The following is a 12,560-nucleotide window of genomic DNA, read 5'->3' on the forward strand; positions in this document are numbered from 1 at the left end:
TTACATATAATATGACTCTAACTTTTAACTGTCAATTCATTACGTCACATCTACTAGAATTAGAAATTATTGCTCATCTTATAATACAGTGTGTAAGGAGATTGTGTTAAACTTGTAATGTTCTCTCCTCGCAAAATGTGTACGATATTTTACAGATTGTCAGTTCTGGAGACAATTGTTTTCTTAGTGGTGTCTTTTTTTCTCTCCCAGTGCTGTTCTCTGCAATTAAGTCTTGTTACATGAACTATAATTTCAGATTTTCTCTTCAGATACATGCTCAGCTTTCCTTTTCCCAACATTAAAAGTACTTAGGAATGTAGATGTACAAACAGGGACCTCCCCCTGAAGATCAGTTCGTATACTGTAGCTTATAGTTTTCTTTTTGCTTGAATATTCTGTCTTATCATGTTAGGCCTCCTTCTTTTCGTACAGTCCACATCAGTATACCTCATTAAAAATTTCTATTACTCCAGCATCTGTATTGCTCCAATATCTGTTATTTTCACATATCATGTCATCTTCCAATATGAAGATATGACATTTACACGTGATTTGAGGTTTTGCAGCTGCAGCAGCATTATGTTTTTCGTATTTCAAAGCACTCCACATCCACGTGTTTACCAGTTTCTATTTTAAGTGTTCCCAGTAAATAAATACAACAGGAAGCATAAGAATATAATACGAAATAGCACAATATCAAGCTGATGGTAGCCATTACTAAAACTGAAATCACATGATCGCACAAACACACTATATTGTCTCATTACATTTGTGATGTCACAGCACTCAGCCAGATCAGTGTAAGAGGCTCTGGTACTTCTTACAATAAAAGTACAAAGGTGTTTGGTATGTTTCAGTGTATAATGCTGGATTTCATGACCTCTGTATAAGAGATTCGAGGAGAGGAATACGTTGTGGACCGCATCAAACTAGTCAGAAGACTAAAGACTTTAAAAAAAAGTAAGAGGTTTGGTACTTTTTGCGAGAAGATATTTACTTGTTCGATCCAAAAAGCTGCTCCGCATAGGCGGTCATTTCTAAGTCATTTTTTGTACTTTTTGGGTTCCGTACCTTTTGGAAACAAGCTCCACAAATGTTTTGGGGAAATGACACATAGCTTATTATTATCAGAAGTTTGTTTCTACTACGTGTACATATTCTTCAAATAGCATTTTATCGAAATATCCTCCAGTATTACAAAAATAATCAAGGGTATACGTATTGTAAGCAAATAAAAATTAACTGCGTGAAGGTACCCTCCATTACCTTATGTTCAAATCTAGGACTGCCTCTGCTATTCTTTCTTTCCTCTATCCAATCAATAACTGTTTTAAAAAACGACTCATATCCTAATATGTGCCTAACCTGCTGTATTGCATGCAAAGCAATGTAAAAGAAAAATTCCCACTAATCGCTCATTTTATAAATGTAAATATTTTGTAGACAAGTTTCTTCAATTTTTCAGAAGTAATATAATGAAATCCATCAAAAATAGCCCAAAAAATGCTGAAACGTGTCTGGGTGGAAACAAAACCACAATGGTGTCTTACACGAGGTGGAATTCCTCTCCTGTTTTCTTAGTAAGCACGGAAATAAGAAGAACTCCAAGATTTACAAAATGATTATTCCCCCTTCTCCTTGGTTCGCACCCTTAGAGAGTTGGATTCCAAACACAGTATTTCGTGAACCTTTACTGTTATCGAGGTTTATGTTTTTGGGTGTCAGCAGTTGTTTTCTTTCTATAGAAGCCAGTTTTCCAAGCCCAGTTCTGGTTACTGTGTCTTTCTTGCATCTACTTTCTTTAACTATTGTGCTTCCAGGGTAGCAAATTTCGTCAACCTCTTCAACGTTCTCTAAGTATTTAAAAAATAGTAATTTATCTGAGATAAACACAACGAATTTATATTTGCTATTCGTCTCGAACATAGTTTTCTGTAGTTAAATGAATACATATGATTTGATATTCTATAAAAATTATTACTAGAAGTACTTACATGCTCCCGAATTTAAAAAAAAGAGTTTCGAAGTTACGGTATAACTAACATACAAGAGTTAAACTTACTGAAAACCATACTACAAGTTCTAAATAGTCAACTTATTAAACACTTTGTAGACAAGGGCATTTGTCGCCTTGTGTTTCGTGTTGTATGCTAATCAGAAAGTTTAACTAAAACATATGCGATGGCCGGGAATCGAACCCGGATCAACTGCTTGGAAGGCAACTATGCTGACCATTACACCACCATCGCCCTGTGGAGGCTGAGAGAGATACACCGAGTGGCGCTTCTGCATACTACAAGTTCTAAATAGTCAACTTATTAAACACTTTGTAGACAATTGCATTTGTCGCCTTGTGTTTCGTGTTGTATGCTAATCAGAAAGTTTAACTAAAACATATGCGATGGCCGGCAATCGAACCCGGATCAACTGCTTGGAAGGCAACTATGCTGACCATTACACCACCATCGCCCTGTGGAGGCTGAGAGAGATACACCGAGTGGCGCTTCTGCATACTACAAGTTCTAAATAGTCAACTTATTAAACACTTTGTAGACAATTGCATTTGTCGCCTTGTGTTTCGTGTTGTATGCTAATCAGAAAGTTTAACTAAAACATATGCGATGGCCGGGAATCGAACCCGGATCAACTGCTTGGAAGGCAACTATGCTGACCATTACACCACCATCGCCCTGTGGAAGCTGAGAGAGATACACCGAGTGGCGCTTCTGCTCTCGCTGTGACGTCACAGATCCTGCGGCACGCCGAGAGATGTACAGTTCTTTGGCATACAGCCAATTTCTCGTTTCGCAGCCTCATGCAACATTCGGCCACGAGGTGATGTCAACCGGAACTCGTCAAATTTTTGTTGTTTTGGTGAGAAGAAGTAGCACAATTACCAAGCGATGCACATCTTAAACTGAACCTCTGTTGCTCCACATTATGCCACTTTGTTGACGTTCTACATTTTATGTTTCGACAGTAAAATTGCATGTGTTTGTCTACAACAGGACAGAAAGATTAGGTGCAGCTTTATTCACTTTCGGTAAAACATCTGTATAACTTTTCAAGCAAGACCTATTTCATAGTAACTGAAATTGTTTCCGTTACTCATTTAGTTTTCAGCCGTTGAAACTGTGAGCTCTCTCGGGATGATCGATACTGCCTAAATCATCTATTATAATCTGTAGTATAAAAATATGGCCAACAAGGTTAATAACTGATTTGCCATTGAAAGTTACTGAAGTTGGCAATGTACTTTTTTCTGTAACGTTCAGTCTGTCTGCTCGTTTAGAATATCACAGTACTCCTCCACCCGCCGCCATTCCGTTCCCCCAACTAACTGAACAATGGAACTGTCTTGCATAAAAAGTTTCAAACTTCTGATTACATTACATGCGATTTGATGTGTAAAATATTCGACGGTAAGCCTGTAAAACCTATATTGCTTTTATTGATTTCGGATTATTCAACTACATACTTACGAAAAAATCAAAACGACAACAGTACACGAAAAAGATGACAATCTCTTTAAATGTTCTTGTGAGATCCTTTTTGCTATTAGTGCATAGTGTCAAACCGTTTATTTTTGGCTTGATCAGATCAAAAGTAAGTTACAGATTCAATTTAATTAAATCGCAGTTTGATAATATAATTTCATGCAAATACTTTAAGGTATCAATTTTGTAATGTACCGCGTGAACACTGAACATTCGGTAAGTGATTCAATATTTTGTGGTGCTATAAGCGTGAAAAAAGATTAGAAAAATTTTGAAATTTTGTATGTAGCCTGGGTAATGCGCTCTCGGTTTTAAGCAAAAGAAGCTGTAGTGTTCACTCATCTCAGTGTTTATGACCTCATTTCTCCTAACGTCAGCAAGCGACATTAAAATATTATTTCTTCCTTCCCATTCCCGACAGTCTCAAACCAACAAGTGCTGTGAGAAAATTGCTCCTGTATTTTCTACAAAATCAAGGAAACTTCCTTTTCTGTACTTCAGTATTTACTAGAGGACATGGTCCCTCTTTCATCTTTTCCAATACAGGTAATCCAGATGCCACTCATCAATACATTGCGAAAAACGTTAGATCCTTCTCACTTAACACAAACGTAATCATCAGTGCTTCCTTCAGTTTTAAGAAATACACCAACAATATTTTCCTGTTATCTAAAATATTATTCATTATCATGATTGTACATACGGACATATGCATCCGTGTAACTTCGTACAGGATTCATCTTCCTTAAGGATATATTATTTTATTTAATCGCGCACTTTCGAACATGGATTTTCTTAGCAACTGTTTACAATTTTTAAACATAGTAACTCTATAGTCAACCGGTTGAAAATAACTGTTTGATACAATTGTCCTAGGTTTCTACACGTACTGAGGGTGTCTTTATCAGAATGAAATTTTGGAGAATCGTAAAGCTACCTTGCGCAAAAACAATGGTCGGAATTTAGAATAGGTATGCGCAAGTCAAAATTAAAATACAATAGTTCCGTCCTTGTCACGAATGCCTAGTCAGTCTGATGTTATTCCTAGCTAGGCATACGGGACGAGGCTGGAACGTATTTTATTTCAATTTTGACTTGTGCATGGTTGCTCTAAATTCCGACCATTCTTTTTACGCGATGTAGCTTTACGATTCTTCAAATTTTCATTCTGATGAAGACCCCTTAGTAGGAGTCGAAACGTAAGTCAATTCTACCAAACCGTTATTTGCAACCGGTCGGCTGTAAAATTTCTGTTTTCAGAAACTATTTAATTGTTGTCCACTTACTTTATGAATAACGTCTGCTGGTCTCACAAATTCTAATTCACCTTGAGTATTCTATCCTTTTGCTTTGTTCCGTGAAAAAATATATTAGAGTTATTTGTAGTTACACCAGGCCTTATCCTCCATGCATATTACATACAAACATCTTGTACAAGAAAAACTGATTACATAGAATAGTTACGAAAAGTTACCGCCGCTGCCCCTACTCTATTACCAGTTTCCTATCTTGAGAACGAATGATTTTCAGTATACTTCCAGGCAATAGAAAGAAATCGACCCTTCACATAAAAATACACCTGTTCCAGAACTTTCCGTAACAGTTTCCTTCTATGTGAATTTTCGAGTTTTCCTGGCGGGCCGCGCTGAGGAGCCGCTCGGTTAGAGGCGCCATGTCACAGATTCCGAGGCCCCTCCAGCCGGAAGTTCGAGTCCTCCCTCGGGGATGGGTGTGGGTTGTTCTTAGCATAAGTTCGTTAAGTAGTGTGTAAAGCTAGGGACCGATGACCTCAGCAGTTTCGTCGCTTAGGAATTCACACAGATTTGATTTCTTTTCCCGGCGGATATGTTGCAAGTAGTCTTCACAGGTTTGGCGCCAGATCGCGTTGTGCAACTTCCACACTATTTCCTCGGAGCAACTGTCCGACATCTTCAGGTGGTTCAACATTGCTGATGACTCAGCAATGTTGAACCACCTGAAGATGTCCAACAGTTGCTCCGAGGACATACTATTGACAGTTTCCTTCTGTGCTCAAGCTGTCAGCCAAGTACAAGCGATTATTAGATCCAGTTAACCCAAAAGGCTGACTATTCATATTCCATCCCAATGCCGAGCTTAACACGCTTAAACCAGTAAAAACTTAGTCAGGACTTCCACCTATTTAGCCGGCCGAAGTGGCCGAGCGGTTCTAGGCGCCATAGTCTGGAACCGCGCGACCGCTACGGTCGCAGGTTGGAATCCTGCCTCGGTCATGGATGTGTGTGATGTCCTTAGGTTAGTTAGGTTTAAGTAGTTTTAAGTTCTAGGGGACTGATGACCTCAGAAGTTAAGTCCCATAGCGCTCAGAGCCTATTTATAGCCATTACAACCACAAGGGCAATTTCCTTACTCTCACCGACCTTATACTACACTGTTCAGTCACATTCATGTAAACACCTGTCAGAAGCCTGAATAACCGTCTTTACCAGTACGGACTGCTGCGAGACGTGCAGGAAGACAGCCAATGAGGTTCTCGAACGTACTGACAGGGATGTACACCAATGCCGACCAGCTACGTTAGATATCTCGGTTGAGGACGTACGGTGCGAAGGGCCAGATCGTTGTGGGCCCACAGATTCTCGACTGGATTTTAATCGGTGGGATCTTGTGGCCAGGGAAGTATGGGAAACTTATCCCGGTTCTCTTCGAGCCATTCAAAGGTATATTACTACGTTTAACTTTCTCAAATACCCAATAGTACAGTTTTTCCAACTCTGTACTGACAACAGGCTCTAAGCCTTTAATTTGTTCTTGTAATGGGTTTCTACCCTTCCCTATCTGCGAAAATTTTCCTTCGTTCTCTCTTTTACACCTCTTAAAGTTATTGTACACCTTTATCTGATGACTTTACACTATTTTTTTAAATTTCTTCTGTTAACTGCTCATTTTTATTAACTCCTCACTTCTGTTAACTGTTTCATTTCCTCTTGTACCTGTTTTAGTCCCACATTTAGCTCCTGAAACATCTCTTTTAGATTTTACTCTATCTAATTAAGATTTAAATAGGACCATAAACACATTCACCAACTACTTCAGCAATTTTTCACCAAGAAAATATCAAATATAGAAACACTTTTGTTTAAAAAAAATACAATATCACCAGTCTACTCTACTACTATCAGGTCCAACTATCATCTACTTCCACCAATTTGAAAATCCACTACAGAGAATTAATAGTGAAAGATATATTTAAACGTAGTATTGTAATGATTGGTATGATGATTACGGCGATAATTTGTTGACTTACTACCTCACTGGCTCGTATTGGCAGTTGGCAGTGGTATACTGGCGTCTCTTAGTCGTGGTTAGGTTCACATCTCCGCTTTGCCTTTAATATACATAAGCTATATGCTTATACACGTATTTCAAATATTCCACTTGATTTACTCAAGATCAGTGTTTCTGGTAGGCTTACCAATTTTGTAACTACCTTCTAGTACCCTAGAGATGCCAGTTACAAATCCCCTGCTTAGTTCCTTTTGACAGAAGTGACTTCTTCTGGATTTAATAACAATTTTATGTACATTCGGACTCTAAAATTACCAGATCGTATATGCTTAGTAATGCTTTACTGTAAGCGTATGCTTTAAGTGAACAATTAAATGACGTACTACCACACTATTTTAGTACTCTCCGAATCTGTGGATATCACTCTTTTTACCTGATATGTATCTCAGAGACTATCATTAACGTTTCCTCTTGAAATTTTATATTGAACTCCTTGTGTCGACTCTTTGCCAGTTTACGTTAAACTCTCTCTTTGATTACTGCACAGAACAACAATAAATAAAAAGAGCAAGTCCTGTGTTAAGAAGTGGTAACATGGAGCTAAAAAAGGGGCCCTAATTGATATGGAGATGAACTAAAGAAAACGTAAACAGTGCGGGTTACGTCTCCTGTAGCATATAGTCTTTGTTTGTAATTTTAATTTTACCAATACAGATTTTCTGAACTTCAGAAGTTGGGTTTTTGGCTAGCATCAGAATAAAACAGTTTAAACGTAGGTATAATATACTGCACTACAGCACCACAAAATTGAATGAAAGTATATCTGATCGTCGGTAAAGGCATATTAATTCTAATAATTCACTAACTTACCAACGGTAACTTTGACTTATTTAGGTATCTTGATATTTTTCTTCCATATGCATGTTAATCGACAGAAAGTAAAATATGAAACTTTCTTCCTTCCTTCCGGCTTGATCAAGATGCAGATAATACATTAATGCATTTTCCTTGCGACACACACCCACTCGAGATAACGCAATTTAATTGTGAGCAATAGGGCTACATGCAAACAGTTAAATTCCTTTACTCAACTCATTGTTTCTCTCACTTAGTTATTGTTAACAGTGTGCATTTGTCAACAGATTCTCTACGGCTGCTTTATGACAGTAACCGTAATATATACAACTGATTTCATACGTGAGAACCTGCTTGTGCACGATTTTCCCAACAGACCGTCACAACAGTTATTAAGAAAAAACTCACGCCATATTGATACCAATGTTACCCTTCAAATAATTTTCATTTCAGTTACTAGAAATACAACACTACCACCAAAAAATTATACCATCTATTCCATGCTTAGATACTCTGTCATCAGTAGAAGTGGATGAAGCATGTAGACCCAACTGTTATCTGAAGTTTGTCAGAACTGTGTATCAGTGACCTTGCACTACAAACCGCTGATTTCTTTTAAAATGTTCCTTAAAAGAAGGGTAAACACTTCAACACAAAAGCAGACACAACGTCAAGATAAAGAGAAACGTGTCAAAATAGGAATTGGAGATAAAAACAATAAATGAGAACAAAAATCAATTACTGCCCTTTATTTCTTAAAATTTATCTCTGATATTTCAAATAGCTTTAAACTTTTTATTCAATTTTTTCTTAAGCACATTAATCATTTTATTACAGATGGTGTGTTTCCAGTCTCTGACATACTTGTAAATTAAAAAATGTACTAGTTTTCATAATATATACTGTTCTGAAAATTGGACTTTACAAAATGTTATCCCCTCTGGAAATCTAAACACTGAACAGACTTTATCTTCGAATTTTTCCTGTTGCTCATATTTATCTAAAATGTGTGCTACTGATTGTGAAAATTTGTTAAAAAACGGTACTACACAGTCACTTGCATACAGTAATTGTATGTTTAAAGTATCAAATTCCCCAAAACTTGTGAATATACGATCCTAAGTGGTCATAGATGAAAGCAGAGTCGTTTTACAGTCATCACATCATTTGGGTTCGAGTATTAGACCCTTGTTTCGTGTGACCAGGTACATATGCTAATACTTGTCTGTCATTCCTTACATCCGCCTTTTCACCACCACCAGCTGCGTTATCAGAGGAAGAACACTGTATAGCACATTTTCATTAACTATGCAGTGGTCTTTTTGGAGTCAAAAAGCTGTCATTACGAGCTGCCAGAAACCGCCTTATACTGCTTAATGGGAAGCATGTAAGATACTCACAGTTAACTAATGAATTTATAGGTAGGAACATGTTATTGAATCTACTCTTTTCAGTGCTGCTTCGAATTGAAAGCAGGTTGGTTTGGCGTTTGCGACACCATGCTGCCTCACACAACAAAGAATGTTCTCTAGTGGAGCTCGACTGAAAGACCACATGCTTATAAAATTAAAGCCATTATGTTAACATGTTGCAAATGAACACCAGTGATCTTAATGTAGTTTGCCGCCCGGTTATGAAACTGAAAATTGTTGTTTTATCTCTCAATGTTCCTAGCTCCAGCACTTTGCGATTTCCCACAGTTCAATATGTGGTGCCTTTGCAGAGAGGGCAGACTTATAAGGGTTGCTGTCTATGGATAATAATTGTTTAGTGAAGCGAACAAGTAGACTATCTTTTCAAAAAAAATTCTGCAGTGTATATTGCCTTGGTAGGCAAAGATAGCAGCAACTATATGACCCAGCTGGGCTGCAACTACCTTAAATTTCATTTTAATAAAAGAATCCTTAAATCAAAATGATTCCCAGCAACTTTGGCAAAGTCATAAACATCTTCTGTTGATGCAGACGAAAAACTCTCTGAATAAATTAAAACTGGCCTTTTTTTAATACCCATATTGTACGTTATTTCCTTGTTGCGCAATTTAAGTATTCTAAACAGGTGTGGGACATAATCACTGCAATAGATTCAGCACTAACAAAAAAAAATTAAAAGGACTGGATTCTGTCTGTTTCTCACTGCAGAGCTCATTTGGTTAGTTGCACCCTGGTCACAAACAGTACAAAGTACATTCAGCACTATTTCTTGCAGCTGCTTTATAACACAGGTAATGATAACATCTAAAACAGCATCTCAAACTGTTTTCTGAGTGAATTACTATGCGACAACCTGCTTTCTACTTTTATGTATACCTCTTGGTTTGCGTAAACGTTTCGCTTCCCTCAATGTCCTAAATCCTGAAATCTTGGAACTTTGTTGCTTCCTTGCATCGTAATACAACTGTCTCTCCAAAGACACGTCATGAAACAACAAAGCGCAATATTAATCGCTGTTGCATATTCCCTCACCTTCTGCTTTTTTTTTTTTGCGTTCATCACTGCAGGAGTCAACCCTGGCTCAAAAAGTACAGCAGACAACAGAAATGCCAGATGGCACACAGAAGGAAAGGAAAAAAGAACTGATAAATATTTGTGTAGCCGATGGTTTCACTTGTATGAGGACGGAGCAAATACCTTGCTGGTTGATGGGCGTTTCTTAACTGGCTGTTTATGAAATCTCTGGATACAGAATTTAAACTGTTTTCTGCGAAAGAGAAAGTATTGCCAACATATAAATTTCTTAGTGTTTTTAGTTAATTTTGCTCATGATCTGACTTCGCTTTAAGTTTTCCTAGCATTGTTAAAGTGTTCCTATGAATTTTGTAAATTTTCGGTTTTCTGTGACTTAAGGCTGCATTTAAAACTCCAGTAACCAAGATCCCACGTTCGTCATTTTTTGTGTGTGAAATCGTGGGGGACTTAACTGCTAAGGTCATCAGTCCCTACGCTCACACACTACTTAACCTAAATTGTAGTAAGGACAAACACAAAAACACACACACACCCATGCCCGAGGGAGGACTCGAACCTCCACCGGGATCAGCCGCACAGTTCATAACTGTAGCGCCCAAGACCGCTCGGCTAATACCGCGCGGCCGTTCGTCATTAAAAGATGTTTTAGATAAGAATGTATACTCACCATCTGTACATTCATTTTGAGAGGGAACAACATTTACGAGGTGCATCACTCAAAGAATTACTGTGATCAGCATAGCTAGTGCTTGGTAATTCACCAACACCATAGTAAAAAGAACGCAAATAACGTTCGCATGGCTAATTTTTTGGAAAAATTTTGACGGTGCTGGGGAAGGTAGAATGAGGTACGCCACTTTTCAGTCAGAGTCTAAGAAGAATATTAGTCTAACCATACCATAATATTGTTGTGTACTGCAGCCACATTGTACCAATGTTGACAGAAATATTATAGGGACCACACATTTTCATTAAAAAAATGCAGCGTTACTGAACACAGGGATTAGGGTCATTGGATGTAAGTAAGCATTCAGGAACATCCATCCTAAAAATAAAATGTGCGAGAATATTTATCTTGAATTTGTCACTTGCAGAACTAACTGACGCAAGTTACATCGAAGGCGCTCTACACGACGTAACGGGTGCGGCACCTCGGAACGGAACCCTTTTTCATCGATAGAACAGATTAGTAATGTCCCGCTGATGCTGTTCGTGATTACATAACGCGTTATTATTGTGTTTTAGGTTACTTTTCTTCTTTCCCCTCCGTCGATAGTGTCTCAAGACGAAGATTTGGACAAGATTCCCACTTCTTATAACATCTGACAGATCTCTTTAAATTTATACAAAGGCAAGGTAATGACTATAGTAAGGAAAGAAAACCAAATTCTATCCGTTTAAAGATTAGAGGAAAACATCTGAATATCGATTAATCGTTAACACGGTTTTAATAAGAAGCAGTATAAATCAGGATGAAAACGTATAATTGGTATCACGAAATGTGAATCGAAAACTTCAAAAGAAATTCTACGCAGAAGTTAGAGTGGTAATTCCACAGTAGTTGAAATAAATGCGCTTTTGCCCGAGAGTCTTTCAAAATCGCACAGTTAAGGTATATTCATACGTAAGACATCAATCGCTTAAAAGACGATCCGACACTAGTTGAATCAGTCTGCAGCCGAGATGCATCTTTGCAAGCAACCGCCAGACATATCTTAATAGAGAGCTCAAACTTTGACCGATGTTAACCATTCAGGGCACTCACCGCGAAAATATCGGTTGCGAGTCACGTGCCGCAATGCACAAAACCGTCTTGTTCCTGGCAGCTGATTTAGACACCTGTTATGAGGTTTCAAGATGGAAGCATTCAGCCTACATCGATCAGCCAGAACATTATGACCACCGACCTAGTATCGATGTAAACCCGTCCAGGCGATAGCAGCGTCACGTGACGAGGAATGAGTGCTAGTCAAAAACACGCACGGTGCATGTAGTAACAGCGAGCGTGCTGTCCGTGTGTAGAACGCGAAAGGCGCGCGATCTGCACTCAGTCGCTAAAGTATTCGGACAGCACATAACGGCGCATAATTTTGCAGTTTGCCGCATGAACAAATGCAGAAATTGCACTTTGTAATGTCTTTGGTACTCTGGGTACGATGTCGCAACGTGAAACACGCGTCAGATACGAAGAATTGTTGTTGGACATGTGCCTGTTAAGTAATATTTCCTGAAAACGGCATGGGAAGATGCAACAAAAGTATTCGGACAAAGGAGGACACCGTGAGAGAATAGTTCATTCCGAGACGCACAGAGGGTGAAGCGACTGCAGTGTGTCCGACATTCCCGCGAGACGACAGCGATAATTAGTAAACACGTATCGCGAGCCTGTGCTGGTCGACGACGGGACGCGGAGGGAAGTGTTCTACGTTCGAGCAAAGGTAACTTGTCGTTTATCATCACGCGAAGGGGAAAA

General features: G+C 38.5%; 3 non-coding genes across 3 annotated transcripts; all 3 read right to left on the minus strand.

Annotated features, from left to right (window-relative positions):
* Positions 1-2,177: 2,177 nt before the first annotated feature.
* Trnag-ucc (transfer RNA glycine (anticodon UCC)) lies at positions 2,178-2,249 on the minus strand. Its single transcript has one exon. It is a non-coding gene; the product is annotated as a tRNA-Gly (tRNA).
* A 148-nt stretch (positions 2,250-2,397) lies between these two features.
* Trnag-ucc (transfer RNA glycine (anticodon UCC)) lies at positions 2,398-2,469 on the minus strand. The gene has a single exon. It is a non-coding gene; the product is annotated as a tRNA-Gly (tRNA).
* Positions 2,470-2,617: 148 nt separating this feature from the next.
* Positions 2,618-2,689, minus strand: Trnag-ucc (transfer RNA glycine (anticodon UCC)). The gene has a single exon. It is a non-coding gene; the product is annotated as a tRNA-Gly (tRNA).
* Between the last annotated feature and the right edge of the window lie 9,871 nt (positions 2,690-12,560).

This window comes from Schistocerca gregaria, chromosome 6, assembly GCF_023897955.1.
Source record: "Schistocerca gregaria isolate iqSchGreg1 chromosome 6, iqSchGreg1.2, whole genome shotgun sequence".
NCBI lineage: Eukaryota > Metazoa > Arthropoda > Insecta > Orthoptera > Acrididae > Schistocerca > Schistocerca gregaria.